The sequence below is a fragment of the Rousettus aegyptiacus genome, unplaced genomic scaffold (assembly GCF_014176215.1).
Source record: "Rousettus aegyptiacus isolate mRouAeg1 unplaced genomic scaffold, mRouAeg1.p scaffold_m13_p_4, whole genome shotgun sequence".
Classification (NCBI taxonomy): domain Eukaryota; kingdom Metazoa; phylum Chordata; class Mammalia; order Chiroptera; family Pteropodidae; genus Rousettus; species Rousettus aegyptiacus.
This window is the reverse complement of record NW_023416307.1, coordinates 35,096,660-35,113,331: the sequence shown is the minus strand read 5'-3', so window position 1 is coordinate 35,113,331 and position 16,672 is coordinate 35,096,660.

Below are 16,672 nucleotides of genomic sequence, written 5' to 3'. Positions count from 1 at the left end.
TACCCTTGATGTTGTCCTAGAGGACCCTTAGACTATCCTCTTTTTTTTTTTTTTTTGAATTTTTTTATTGCTATTTTGATTGGATGTTTTCTGCTACCTTATCTTCTAAATTTCTTATTCCATCTTCTGCTTCATCTAATCTACTGTTGATTTCTCCTGAGATATTCTTCATTTGTTATTGTATTCTTCATATCTGATGTTCTTTTTTGTTTTCTATATCCATTTTTATGTTTTCTATCTCTTTGTTAAAGTTCTTACTGAGTTTATCTACTCTTCCCATAGGTTCATTGAACATCCTTATAACCAGGGTTTTGAACTCTGAATCTCATAGATTGCTTGTTTCCATTCTGTTTAGTTATTTTTCTGGAGTTTGACGATTAAGTGGATCGGTATGCATTTCTTTGAGAGAATTTTTCTTGGGCTTTTTTCCCCCCTCCTGTTTATATCTATTGGCATTTTGGGGTTACCAGTTTTTCAGCTCTAAATCTGTGATACATGAGACAAAAAGAAAACTCAGTCCCTAACTAAGTCCCAAAGTCCCTAACTAGCTTTCTTTCTTTTTCCCTTTCAGGACCATTTATGTTTGTTTTATATATAATGTTTATGGTTTCTAATTGTACATAGAAAGAGGAAATAAAAAAAGATATATACTACTCCATTTTCCTGGAAGTGGAAGTCTTCTATAATGTTGTTTTAAATATAATACTCTTAAATATCCATCTAACTCCAGAGACCTATTCCAGAACAGGCTGAGGATAGTAAATTTACTAAAGGACATTTTTTTTTTTTAATTAGATTAATAAGAGCAATGTCAGAGAGTTTACTGACTATATTTTCTTATAGAAGTTTTATGGTTTTGGGTCTTACATTTAAGTTTTTACCCATTTTGAGTTTATTCTTATATATGGTGTAAGAAGGTGCTCCAGTCTTATTTTTATTTTTTTACATGTATCTCTTCACTTCTCCCCACACCATTTGTTGAAAAGACTGTCTTTACTCCTATTGTATCTTCTTGTTTCCTTTGTCATAGATTAAATGACCATATAGACATGGGTTTATTTCTGGGCTCTTTCTTCTGTTTCATTGACCTATGTGTCTGTTTTTGTGCTTGTACCATGCTGTTTTGATTAATATAGCCCTGTAGTCTAGTTTGATATCAAGTAGTGTGATACCTCCAACTTTGTTCTTTCTCAATATTGCCTTGGCTATTTGGGGTCTTTATGATTACATATAAATTTTAGGATTATTTGTTCTAGTTCTGTGAGAAATGCCATTGGTAGTTTAATGAGGATCGCATTGAATCTATAGGTTGCTTTGAGTCGTATGTACATTTTAATGATGTTAATTCTTTCTATCCATGAGCATGGTTTATGTACCCATTTCTTTGTATCTTTTTCAATTTCTTTCTTCAAGGACTATAATTTTCTGAATACAGGTCTTTTACCTCCTTGGTTAAATTTATTCCTAAGTATTTTATTGTTATTGATGTAATTGTAAATGAGATTATTTACTTAATTTCTCTTTCTGATAGTTCATTATTGGTGTTTGAAAATGCAACAATTTCTGAATATTAATTTTTTATCCTGCTAAAATCATTAGTCTTTCTAAGCCTGTTTCCTCATGTGTAAAATGGAAATAATAATATGACACTATATGGTATAAAAAAAAACTGTGAAAGCATTGAGCTGATATATAAATGTTAGTTTTCTTCCTTTATCTTTCATATATATATATGCTTATATATATGCTTATATTTATATATATATATATGAAAGAGTAACTCTTGTAAGGAAATGTTATAGATCAAATAAATCTACCTATTTTTCACTCATCATTTTGTTACACTTAAAATACTTTCACTAAAGGATTCCTTCCACTTCTATTTAATTTTCTATTATTAGTTTCTGCAATTCATCCTCAGGTTTTACTCCTTCTCATAATACCTTAATATACAGTTTATCTAAACTTTCTTCCTATTTACTTTTTATTCTAGGTAAAAATATATGATTTACTATTGATAAATTCTACAATTATAATGTATTTATACCTTCCATATGAAGATAGTAATATGTGATATAGTAGAAAGAACAAAGAATTTAAAGGATTAAAAATTCTACATACCTTATGCTCACTATGTCCTGTAAAGACAACAATGGAACGCTACTGACCAAAAAGTTATCAGTAATGTTTTCTATCTTTTTTAAAATTTCTATTACAGTAGGTGAAAGAAAGGAAGGAAGATGGTTAATGTTTATACTGGTAATATCAGAGTTTATCAAAGTATTGTTTTTTAACAATTGATATTTGTGTAAAAATATTTTTGTAAACATTAACAATAATAATGTATTCTTTCCACATATAGGGTAGATATTCATCTGTGCATACGCATGAGAAAAGAATGAATCGATTTCCTAAATAAGAGTGATTTCTTTCATTAATGATGATTAATCACTATGACTCTAGTGCCCAAGGACTGTTTTATAAGACTTAAAGATTTTTTCGATGGCCAGACAAAACACACTGGTGCCTGGATAGATAAAAGGCAGAACAGTTGGTTACTTGAGACTCCAAACAAGAGAAAACTATCTGGCAGGGCCACACAGAGAATGGTGTCAGGAGCAGGGTAACAGCAAATTGTAGCTATAGGGGATAGTTTATGTATGGTCGATGGGGTAGGTTAGTTAGGTTCCCCAGGCTTCCTATAAGTTGGCTAATTTTAATAATTCCTTGGACTCTCAGCCATAAAGACTGTCTCTAGTTGTTCCTGGAGCTTGAGGGCCCAATAAAGAAGTGGTTAGGTGTATAGTTAGTCAGCTCCTCAAGATGGGGAACTTACCTGCCTTTAGCTAAGGCCTCAAAACTGGGCAGCATTCATTTAAACTATGTTACAAGGACCCATCTAGTTCAATAGCAGGGAATGATTCCCAGTGAATAGTTGTGTTTTTTTTTTTTTTTTTTTTTTGTAAAAAATACCACTGTGTACTTAATAATATTCAATAGAGATGACTATTAAGAATGACATTTATAGCTTATCTATCTATCTGACTGTCTCTCTCTCTTTCTCTCTCTCTCTATCTTATCTATCTATCTATCTATCTATCTATCTATCTATCTATCATCATCATTATCTATCTAATCTATCATCTATCATTTACTACCTACCTGTCTATCATCTATCTATCTGTCATCTATCTATCTATCTATCTATCTATCAATCGTCTATCTATCTATCTATCTATCTATCTATCTATCTATCTATCTATCTTTCTATCATCTATCTATTGCTACTAATGGTTGGTTGACCTTTGTATGATAATAAATTTTTATGTACTAATGAAAGAATTAGTTTAATTCCTCTCCCTGCTCCCAAGATGACCAGGAACATAATAGTCTCAGCTTTAATAGAAAACAGTATAAGAAAAACTTACATTGAGGTCAAGTCTGCTGTGAAGGGTATTAGAAATAAAATTAAAGGTAAAATTAAAATATTTTATTACTTAAAACTTTCTAATTATCAATTTCTCTTGACTCTCACTAAATAATGAATAGCTTCCACCTGTGAAAACCTGATGTAATGCTGTTTGAATATTGAAAACACTCATTTGTTTTTCTTATTTTATTGAGGACTAAAATAAATTTAAGCGAAAAGTTCTCCAAGTGAAACTTTCTTATCCGTGCAATTAAAATGGCTGTATTTTAGAAAAGATGGTCTGATCATTTCAATTGTTTATCATACAGTAACTCCAAGAAGATGATATGCATTTGATTGAGGAGTTGACCAGAAAAAAACATATTATTGCACAAGTGCCCATGTCATCAGTGGTTGCAGGTGTGACTTTTGAATATGTCTATATAATTGCTGAATTGGCCTTGCATTTCATGTGCTATATTTTTCAATTGTTAAGCCCATAAAGCATTGTCCTGGCTACTCATTATTCAATTATCTCATACATAGTTGTTGTGAAGACCAAAACTATTAATGTGGGCCAAAATTGTTAGTAGTTGCTAGAAAGAAGATTTTTTATTGTATAGTTGTGAATTATGTGGTATGTAAGAGTTAAAAGAATGAGGGTGAGAAAAAATGTTAAGAAAATGTGAAGGATAGATGCTAGTACTGCTTTCTTTCTGTTCATCTTTTATTCTTATTACTCTTTGCCTTTCTATGACCTATTTCCTAGTATATTATGATGATAATAAAGCAGTAAATGCATTAATATGAACAAGTGTGTAATTATACATGACTATATATTATGAAGTGGATTAAATACAGAGATATTTTGTATTGACTTCGGGGGAAGGAAAATGGATTTCTTACGTGTTAGAGAAATCTGGTATTATACTTTTAAAAAGTCTGTACAGTATTATAGCAAATATTCTTTATTCTTTTGTCCAGGGAATTAAACTTTTCTGATGTAAAAAGCCCATTGCTAGAGAAAGCTACACTGGGGATCACTTCTGATGAAGGAATAAGATGAATTTATGAAAACTTTTGAAACTCTATTAAAGAATTTGTCTGCAGTGTGCAGTGTCAGCTATTATAACACTTTATAGTTGAAGTGCACATAATATATATTACTGTTATAAAATGGCTTGTGGTGAATATTAAGTAAAAATGGCCTACATGAAGTATAGATGTTGCTATATGTAGATTTAAATAACATGATTTTATTGTAATAAAAATATAATAAAGATATGTAAACCAATCATTAGTCTTTTAAATGTAATAAATACTTTGTAAGCACCTACATCTTTTATTTTTTATTTCTAAAAGTATATTAATTTCTAGTTAGAGCTGATACTAATTTTATTCCTTTCACATAAGTCATGGATATTATCATGTGATTAAGCAACCTTCTCTGTAAGATTGTGATGTTAACGAATAGGACTCTTTCTCATTAGGTTATAAATCTCCTTGGTTGCCTTAGCATGCATCATTTCTCAGTATATTTATATAATGATTCAGTAAGGATGCTGTTTAAATTAGATAAAGTTTTTTCCACTTTGCTATCCAGTTAAAGTTCTTAAAGGGGAAAAATTCCTGGAAATTTGCACTAGCTCTTCTAAGACTAAGTTTAGGAATAAATTTTCTCTGGTGTTTGCCCCCAAATTACTAGAAAATTAAAAAAAAACAATTTATTTTGCATCAAAAACATAAGAAAATTACATTTCCTTCTTTAAGTCCTAATGAAACTTCGGTCAAAGGAATATCTTTGATATTATACCCCCTCTTGCCATTCTTCTTTTATAGATAGATAGATAGTTAGATAGATAGATAGATAGATAGATAGATAGATAGATAAATAGAGTTTTTTTTAAAAAAAATTTATTGTTTATTGAGTAACATTGGTTAATATAATTATATAATTTTCAGGTGTACATTATAATTTGACATCTATATATTCTACTGTGTGTTTACCACACAAAGTCCAGTTTCTCTCAGCTACCATATATTTGATCACCTTTATCCACTTCACCCTCCCCTTACGCCCCTATATTTGACCCCCTTTAACCATCTACCTCCCCTCTCCTCCCCCACCCTCTACCCTCTAGTAACCACTAGTCTATAGTCCATGTCCATGAGTCTCCGTCTCTTTGTCCTGTTCCTTTGTTGCTTTTAAGTTTATATCCCACATATAAATGATATCATCTGATTTTTGGCTTTTTCTCTCTGGCTTATTTTGCTTAGCATGATTATCTCAAGGTCTATCCATGTTAGTTGTTTAGATGAGTAACTCAGGTTTGGTCTCTCTGCTGTTATACTTTCCTGACAGGTGCTTGAAAATCTAATTTAAAATATACATTTGCTTATTTTCTTATCATTTCTGGTATTTAAATATAATCATAGTGAGTATGGATGGATATCATTTATCAGATTTGGGATAAAATTTATCAAATTCTCACTAGAGTTCAAGTTTTCAAGACCTGTTAGTCACTGTGTTTCTTTACATTATATCTACCACCTAACAGGTGCCTAATAATCATTTGTTAATTGTGTTTTAATAAAGATGGGTCACACGTAACTTTGGTGATTATTGCCATAAAATGCAAATAACTGGTACTTGGATCTCCTAACCAAACTTCTTGCAAAGTCATTATTTTTAGGAGTCAGAAAATGAAGCATTCTAAAATAGAAAGCAAATTGCTTAAATCTGTTGGAACATTAATTTTGAGATTTCCATAACATTTCAGTGAAGACTTAGAATGCTTTTAACGTAAGAGGCAATGAAGTTTAGTGTCAGAACATGACGAAGAGTTTTCTTTCAATGTGAAATCAGGGAAATCTAAACCATAGCCACCCTAGAGCTTTATGTTCTAGGCAAAAAAACTATTGCAATCTGAGTGTCGAATTCACATTCTTGGATGAAATTTATTCTGAAAATAAAGTTACCAAGCAGGTTAAATGACTTACCAACATTTCAGAAGTAGGAAGATTTCCTTATATAGTGTAATACAATAAGTATAAAAAAAGTCCAAAAATTTGACATGTGCTTCTGCTTATATAAGGAATGGAGTGATAAAGACATATCTAACTAGGATATATAGACGTACCTTTGTGTACTTGGTGGAGATGTTAAAGCATTATAGAATATAAATGTGTTCTAATAAATACATTATTTAAATCTGCATCTGTCCACACATTCACCACTAATCCATGTAAAGAAAGGAGTCACCACTGTGAGTTGCCTTCTTCCTGAATGGAAATCCAAATTTGTTACATTGCAATGTTCAACATAACCTGATACCATAGGGACATATTTCTATGGAAAACTCTAAAAGATGTGAAATATTACAAAATTAAATCTAAATCTAATTATTTGGTAATATCTACAGAATAAGCAGATAAGTAATGATTCAATGTCTGAAATCTAATACAATAAAAAATACATAAAAATCTCTAAAATAAACTCTAGATATCGATCTTATGTTCCTGTTTTTTAGGTTATTATAAAGAACTTTCAAGGATAAATTAGAGCTGCATTTGTCTACTGAGAATTGCCTTGTTGAGTCACTCTGGAATATGTTCCAATTTTCAGAAGTATAAGCCTTGCTCTATTAGTCATTTTGAGGGTGGTATAAAGCCTGTGTAATATAATGATTAAGATTAATGATCTGAAAAGGTAGGAATTTAAAAAATTCCCTTGCGCATCATGCATGAATAACATATTGATTTGTTTTTAATATTATTCAACATTTAAAATTCTATATCATATTTTTTGAGGGTAAAAGAATAAAATAAAATTTTGAGTCTGAACACAATACTTATAATTTCAAGCTTAGCTAAGCTAAATTATTTTAGAGCCATGAAAGTAGTGCTCTAAAATACAATTATAATTGTATTTCTCCAAAACTATCCAGGAACTATTTTGCTGTCTCAATCTAGAATTACTTTTGTAATTGAAAAGGAAATAGAAAAACAAATAAATAAAACCAGTTGTGCCTTTTGTAATGTGGATCCAGATGTTTCCAGGGTTTAAATTATTCGAAGAGAATAGACACTTGACTATATCATCTTCTAGGATTCATGGGAAACGTTGAATGCAGCTTTTAGTAGTTCTCTGCTTGCTGAAATTTTACCTCAGTCTGGGCCTTTGATAGGTGACTTAAATCCTGCTTAGGGCACTGTAAGAATGGACAGATTTGCTCCCATGGGGTTGAAAATTTAAATCTATACTATCTTGGGCTCAAACTGATTTCTCAGCTACTTTCACTGCAAGTTTCTTGTTTACATGATACACAGTGAAATGGAAAGAGATGTGCTTACTACAGAGAATACCATCGCTACTGAAAAATTCAGCCATGTAGGCACAAGACATAAATATTGACATCACCACAGTAAGTTTAAACTTTGTGCTCTAGGTTTAGTGAGATTAGAAATGTGAGAGCCAATATACAAAAGTATATCATACAATTTTTTTGATGGCCATTTTTTTAAAAAAATTACATAGAAACACTTATTATTTAATACTACCCAATTAATTTTACTAATCATTGATTTTACCATTATCTTTCCTAAACAAACACTTCTAAGAGTTCTTTCCATGAACTGCTGGAATACTTTCTAGCACTGTAGAAAGAACAGGGATTGTGGAATCTAATAAACTTGTAAATCTTCTAGAAGTATGTCAACACAGAGCATTAAAAAAAACATAGTATTATCTTACTGCAATTTCCATTTTACTCTTGTCTTAGCCAATATTTTTTCCCAATCGAAATGCCAAAAATTCATATCACAATTGCATTTATTTAAGTGTGATAAGTGTTGGGGTTTTTTTTTTCATGTTTACTGGCTCTTTATAATTTTTTCCTTAATTGCCTACTCTTAATTTTCTCTATTTTCTTGTAGGGTAGGTGTAACAGTATAAGAGCAAGCTTGTCACTGAGTGAAAAACAGATAATGAGGCTTTGGAAAGCACCTTCCATTGACAAAACATTCATCCCAGCTGATTCATTTCTAGGAGACATAGAGTAAGGCCTTATTCAGACATATAAAAATCAGTTGTGTTTCTATACACTAACAATAGACTACTTGAAAATAAAATAGAAAAAAATATCCCATTTATAATAGCACCAAAAAGAATAAAATACTTAACAATAAACTTAACTAAGAGAAAGATTTGTATTCTGAAAACTATATAACATTGATGAATTAAAGAAATAAGTAAATGGAAGGACATTTTGTGTTCCTTGATTGAAAGATTTAATCTTGCCATAATATCTATACTATCCAAAGTGATCTACAAATTCAGTGAATCCATAATTAAGTCCTAATGGAATTTTTTTAAAGAACTAGAAAAAGCAATACTAGAATTCTTAAAACCACAAAAGACTCAAAATAGGCAAAACAATCTTTAGAAAGACAAACAATGCTGAGGGCATTACATTTCCTAATTTCAAAATTAATTACAAAGCTATACTAATTGGAACAGTATGTACTAGCAGTAAAATATATAGAACAACAGAACAGAGTAGAGAGTACAGAAATGAATCCACACAAATATGGTCAACTGTTCTTTTACAAGAATGACAAGAATACACAATGGGAAAAGGGTAGTCTCTTCAACAAGGAGGGCTGGGAAAACTAGTGATCTGAAAGCAGAGAATTTAACTGGCCCCTGACCTTACACCATACGCATAAATTAAGTCAAAATGAATTAAAAAGTTAAACATTAAGCCTGGAAACTATAAACCTTCTATAGGAAAACAGGGGGAAAAGCTTTATGACATTAGTCTTGGCAATAATTTCATGAATATGACCCCAAAATCACAGACAATAAAAACATACACAAATGGGACTACATCACACTAAAAAGTTTCCTCACAGCAAAGGAAATAATCAACAGAGTAAAAAGGCAACTTATGGTGTGGGAGAATATATTTGCCAACCATACATAAGATAAACATGTTTTATATAAAATAATTGGGAATATTCCCTTCTTTTTAGTTTTGTGAGGTTTTTGTTTTTGTTTTTGTTTTTGTTTGAGGAGTTTGAGAAATATCAGTGTTAATTAAGTGTTTTGTAAAATTTACCAATTCAGCTATCTGGTCCTGGGCTTTACTTTGCACAGTTTGTAGGTATGTAAGTGGGCAGCCACTATGGAAAATAGTATGGAGGGTCCTTAAAATATTAGAAAAAGAACTACCATGTGATCCAGCAGTCCCACTTCAGGGCATATTTTCAAAGGAAATGAAAACAGATATTGGCACTTCCATGTTATTATAGCATTATTCACAATAGCCAAGATATGGATACAGCATAAGTTTCTATCAATGGATGAATGGGTAAAGATGTGATACACATACACCCACATAAAATGAAATATTATTTAGCCATAAGAAAAAAGGAAATTATGCTATTTGTGAGAACATAGATGGTCCTTGAGTATATAATGATAAGTGAAATAAGTCAGAGAAAGACATTATATATGATATCATTTATGTGTAAAATCTAAAAAAAGCCAAACTTGTAGAAACAGAGTGGAACAGTAATTATTAGGGCCTGGGAGTTGTGGGAAATGAAGAGATGTCAAAGAGTACAAACTTCTGGTTATATGATGGATAAGTTATGGGAATCTAAGATGCAGAATGGTGCTTGTAATTCACATTTTATACTAGAAAGTTGCTAAGAGATCTTAAATATTGTCACCACAAAAAGAAATGGTAATTATGTGATGTGATGCAGGCATTAGCTAATTCTACAATGGTAATCGTATCGCAAAATATATCTATCAAATCGATGCATTTTACATCTTAAACTTTCATAGTTATATGTTAATTACACCTCAATAAAGCTGGGAAAAAAGACTTGAAGGAAAAAAGAATAAATAATAGTCAATGAGAAGTAATTATAAAGATTATTTCTAGCATGCTCATTTTAAAAACTTTTGCTAATGTCATTTTTCTGGGTGATAATATTTATATCTTAAAATTAATTCATTTAAGTAATTTGATGAAAATATTTTTGTCCCTTCATTTGCAGATGAAATAAAATAGTAGAGCTGCTAATTAAACTTGGTTTTAAAAAGATAAAGGGTTAATTTTCAAAAGATATAAAGAATTTCTACAACTCAATAGCAAAAAGCTAATAATATGATTTAAAAATGGCCTAAAAACTTGAATAAACATTTCTCCAAAGAAGACATACAAATGCAACAACTAACAGGCATATGAAAAGACAATTAATGATAGTAATCATTGGGAAGATGCAAGTCAAAACTACAATGACATATCTCATACTTGTTAGAATGTCCATTTTTTAAAAAATACAATCATGTTGGCAACGATGTGGAGAAATTGGCCCCCTGTGCACTGTTGGTAGGAATGCAAAATGTTATAGCCACTATGGAAAACAATATAGAGATTGTCTCAAAAAATAAAACCATCATATGATCCATAAATCCCACTTCCAAAAATTTCTCCAAAATAATTGAAATCAGGGTCTTGGAGAGATATTTGCACTACAAAGTTTATTGCAGTACTATTCACAAAAGTCAATATATAGAAACCAACTAAGTGTCCATTGATGGATAAATAGATAAATGAAATTTAATATATACTTGCAATGGTATATTATTAAGTCTTAAAAAAAAAGAAAATTCTGCAGCATATGACAACATGGATGAACCCTAGGACATTGTGCTAAGTGAAATAACCTAGTCACAGAAGGACGATTATAGGAGGTATCTGAAATAGTCAAATTCATAGAATCAGAAAGTAAAATGATGGTTGCTAGGGACTGAGAGAATGGGAAAAGTGGGTTTGCTGATCAAGCGGCATAAAGATCTCAACTACTCAAGATAAGTAATTATATAGATATCTGCTATATAATATTGTTCTTATAATTAACAGTAGGTTTTTGTACACTTAAATTTTTGTTTTGAGGGGAGAGCTTGTGTTGTGTTCTTTTAAGAATAAAATTAAACTGTAAAGAAAGAATGTGATAATATTCTGTATTTTGAAACAGTGTCTTTCAAGAAGTAATTAAGTTAAAATGATGTAATTGGATGGAACCTAATCCAATATGACTGGTGTCCTTAAAGAAGAGGAGATTAGGACATAGACAGAAGTAAGGTGCCAGAAGACTGCGGAAGGAACCTACTCTGCTGGCACCTTGATCTTGGATTTCTAACCTCCAGAGCTGTGAAAAAATAAATTTATTTTGTTCCAGTCACCTAGTCCATGGTGTTTTATTTCAAGAGCCCTAACAAACTAATACACTCACTTTATTTCTATTCACCCCACTAGGATAGTGCCCTACCTCTGGTACATATTCACTAAAATTTAATTTTAATCAAGCTCGTAGTTGCTGAAATTTTATCAACATCCTTTTGTAAATCTAAAATACTTGTACCCTTACTATTATGGTTTAAAAAATATTAAAATAAATGCAAAAGACTAATCATCTTAATCTAATAAAGTTTCTTTTAAAATTTATTTTACAAATACCAACATTAATTTGACATATCTTTTTGTTTGTTTTTCTCATTAATCCAAATGCTAGTGAAACCAGATTTTTATGGACTCCATAGGTGGAAAATGTCTCTGAAATGTTATTAATGGCTAAGTGAGCAGTCTTCTCAAGAGTCCCTTAAATGATGAACACCTGTCTCATCATTAGCTTTACAGGTTCTCATTATGAAGGGTATCAGCAAAATGATAATTGGTGGCATTCTTATCATACCATTGAACTAGTGGGAATTCCATAGTAATGAGTAATTGACATTTACTATGTCCTAAGATACTTGGTCTTAATGAACAGAGGCATAAGATACATGACAGCATTTATCCCTGATGTCGAAATTACTTTGTTGATTATGATTTAGGTAACTAACACTAAAAATATATGTTATTAAATTGATACTTTGAATTATAGCTACAAAACCAAAAGAGGAATGGAGAATATACCTAAAAACATTATTGCCAACTTGCCAGAGTAGTGTATAGAGGTAGCTATGGCCACTTACTGAAACAGAAAAGCATTTTTTATCTTTGTTGTATTCTTTATTTATTTCAATTGTGTATCTTCTCATTCCTAAACCAGGTTGATATGTGGATCATGAAATTTCACTATTCTCATTTATATTGATTATTTTTTTCCAGTGGGTGATTTAGGTATTTACATCAATAGTTTAATTTCCTTATTTATATGCATTTCTTCAACAAGTATTTGCTAACTGTAGAATGAGCATTAGAAAAAATAAAGCAATCTTGGCAACTTTTCAAATCTATTCCTCCACACTGAAATAACCTCTGAAGATGAGGGAGGAACATTCAAGACACAAATAAAGTAATGCAAACTTGTGTTGGGCATCCTCCTATTCTCTATTTAATCATCTGCAGTGCAATTTTCACTCTAGATCCCAATGATGTCAGCAGCCACATGGCTGCACAGTACCTCCCAGTACTAATTCCCCATCTGGACCTATAATGTACATATTATACTGTAGACCTGTACTGTCCAATATAAGAACCACTTGCCACATCTGACAATTTAAATTTAAATGAGTTAACATTAAATAGTATTAAAAATAAAATTCCTCATTAACATTAACCATACTTTAGTGCTCAATAGCCATATGTGGCAAGTGGCTTCCATATTGAAAAATGCAGATATGAGCATTTCCAATCCACAAAAAGCTGTTTGTAAAGCACTGATCTACAAAATCATTATTCTATCTCTAATCAAAATTCAGCAGGCCTCTTTCTTAGCCTCTTCATACCCTATTTCTCTGTTTTATATAGTATCTAATGGAATATTTGTGCTTAGATATTAATTATTTAAAGTTCTAATGTTAACTTCTCTGGAGAACTTTGGTACAACTGTGGTACATAGAAATTAAATAGTAATTTAAATAAACTAAATTTTATTGTAGAAAATTACCTATGTGTAATAAGAACTGTCAGTTTAACAGTTAATTTTTACTATTTCTAACAATGCCAAAAAAATAAGAATCTGAGAAAATCATGAATCGTATTTTTTAAAATGATAAAAAGAAAATCAGAATATATACTTTTTATAATAAATTAACCAGAAAGTAGGTAGAGGACAGATGAAAGGGCAGAATTTCTTAAAAACATCATGTCTCTGTATTTGGGAAAATGAAAAACCATAAAACCATAAACTAAATGTTTAAAATGTTGATAATAGTAACTGAATCTAGGAAAGTATAAAACACAGAATGTTTTATTAATATATCATGTACTCTGGGTTCTTGTTTATCAACTATGTATGAATTACTGTCATAAAACTGGGTACTTCAGATGACAAGATTGCTTATATGTTTTTATATTTCCCATTTGACTTAAGATAGACATTTAAAACAACTGGATAAAATATTTTTTTAGCATTTCCATTTCTGATTTTCTTAATTCCATGAGCATAACTATTAGGCATATTAATGATATATTGATAGTGGTATATAACTATAAGGCATGGTCTTTGCCACCTAGGAACTTACTAAAATGCAGGGAATGCCAAGAACAGCCAATAACAAAAAAAGGTGGAAAGGATTAAGAAGTACAAATTACCAGTTATAAAAATAGTCATGGAGATGTAAGTACAGCATAAGGAATATAGTCAATAATATTGTAATAACTATGTATGGTGCCAGATGGTTACTAGACTTATCAGGATGATCACTTCTTAAGGTATATAAATATCAATTACTACATTTTATACCTAAACTAATTTAATATTGTATGTCAACTATTGTTGAAAAAATAAATTTAAGAAAAAAAGTGTCCTGAAAAAAGCTTCCCAATACAATAAATATAGAAGACATTTCCAAACATGCCAAAAATTACTTCAACTATGTGACTGAAAATGGAAATGGTGACAGTTTGGCCACAAATAGGATAGATGTAATATCACCTTAGATGATTTTTTTTTTAAGAATAAGGCATAATCTCAACTTTTACTTATATTTTTCTCTGGTATCTATAATAGAGAGTTTAGATATCAAGTTCCACTGGTCTTATAATATTTATGTTTGATTTCCAGCTTGTTTTTCACCTCTGGCTGAATAATCTTGGCCTGGTTACTCATTTTCTCATCTATAAAATGTAGATAATAGTAATTATCACATTCCTTTGTTGTAGAGATTAAATGTAATTCAGGAAGTGTACCTACAATAGTTCATAGTAGGTTCTCTATAAATAGTGGATAATATTATTATAACAATTGTTAATAAGGTAAATAATGGAATAGAACTTTTCAAAGTAGGACTTAATGAATTGTTACATTAAAGATCTATTAATTGTCAAAGCTTCCCCATAATCTATTTTTATAGCATTAAACATATTCATATTGATTTAATGATTAACTGATTTATTAGCTCATTCATTTATTCTTCCAATAATAATTTAATCCATTCATTCTCGTTTTGAAATAATTAAGATATTATGGGGGAAATTAATTTTGCATAGAGTTTTAGGGTTGAATTAACAAAGAGTTTACAACATAAGCACTCTCTTTTTTCTCACTGATTAAGAACAAAAGAGCATGTAGCTCTGGCTGCTACTTCTGGACAAATAGAGTAAAGCTGACCTAAGAATTACAGCAAAACTAAGAAAGAAAAGTTAAAAATTGCAAGTGACAAAACCAGGACAAGATCAAATTAGTTGAGCCAGGATGAAGCCTCAGTTGAAGGAAGATCAGTGATACGAACCAAGGTACCCCTGCTTTGTAGCCCCTTCTTTGATATCTTAACTCTTGACAAATAATCTTTACAGATGTGTGACTCTAAATCCTTCCTCATGCTTTTGGTAACTACTTCATCTTTGCATCCTTTCTGCCCCAGATCCTGTAGCTGATTTCGTTGTTTCTAATGTCTAGGTTCCCTTTCTTCTTTGACTTCAAAAATCTTCTATCAAGTTTGGAACAGGTCCTATGTAATAAATTCTCTTTAACTTCTTAGAGTGGTTCTGTTTTTCTACTGGATTCTGATTGATTCTGAGCTCTTACAATGAAAAGATTATAGTCTCTTCAAACTAAACACTCTCAGTGTTTTCTTCTTATTTGTAAAATATTTATTATAATTATTTTAAATTTATTTTTATTTAAGTATAGTTGATATACAATCTTATATTGGTTATATTAGTTTCAGGTATACAGTATAGTGATTTGACATTTTTACACCTTACAATGTGATCAATCACATCACTAATTCTAGTAATCATCTGTCACTGTGTAGACTTATCTTAATATTAATGACTATATTCCCCTTTCCCATTTCAACCATTACCCACTCCTTCCCTTCTGGTAAATATCCCTTTGGTCTCTGTTTCTATGATTCTGTTTTTGTTTTGTTTGTTTAATTTTGCTTTTAGATTCCACATCTAAGTGAAACCATTCAGTATTTGTGTTTATCTGTCTGATTTATTTCACTTAGCATTATACCATCTAGATCTATCCATGTTGTTGCAAATGGCAAGATTTTCATTCTTTTTTATTCTTGCAAAAAATGTTCCATTGTGTGTATGTATATACACACAATGCAATATTATGTATATACATACCACATCTTTATCCATTCATCTATTAATGGACACCTAGGTTGCTTCCATATCTTGGTGATTTTAAATAATGCTTCAATAAACATAAGGACGCATATATCCTTTCAAATTAGTGCTTTTGTTTTCTTTGGATAAATACCCTTAAGTGGAATTGGTGGGTCACATGATATATCTATTTTTATTTTTTGAAGAATCTCCATACTGTTTCTTATATGGGCTGCCTCAGTTTGGAGTCCCACCAAGAGTGCAAAATTGTTCCCTTTTATCCATATCCTGACCAACAGATGTTATTTGTTGACTTTTTGATAACAGCATTTCTGACTGGTGTAAAGTGGTATCTCATTGTGGTTTTGATTTACCTTTCCCTGATAATTAGTGACGTTGAGCATCTGTTCATATCTGTTGGCTGTCTGTATATCTTCTTTGGAGAAATGTCTTTTCATGTTCTCTGCTCATTTTCAATTGGATTGTTTATATTTTTTTGTTATTGAGTTATGTGAATTTCTTATATATTTTGGATATCAGCACCTCATTTGATATGTCATTTGCTAGTATATTCTCCCATTCAGTAGGTTGCCTTCTTATCTTGAAGGTTTCCTTCACTGTGCAGAAGCTTTTTAGTCTGATATGGTCCCAATTTGTTTATTTTCACTTTTATTCT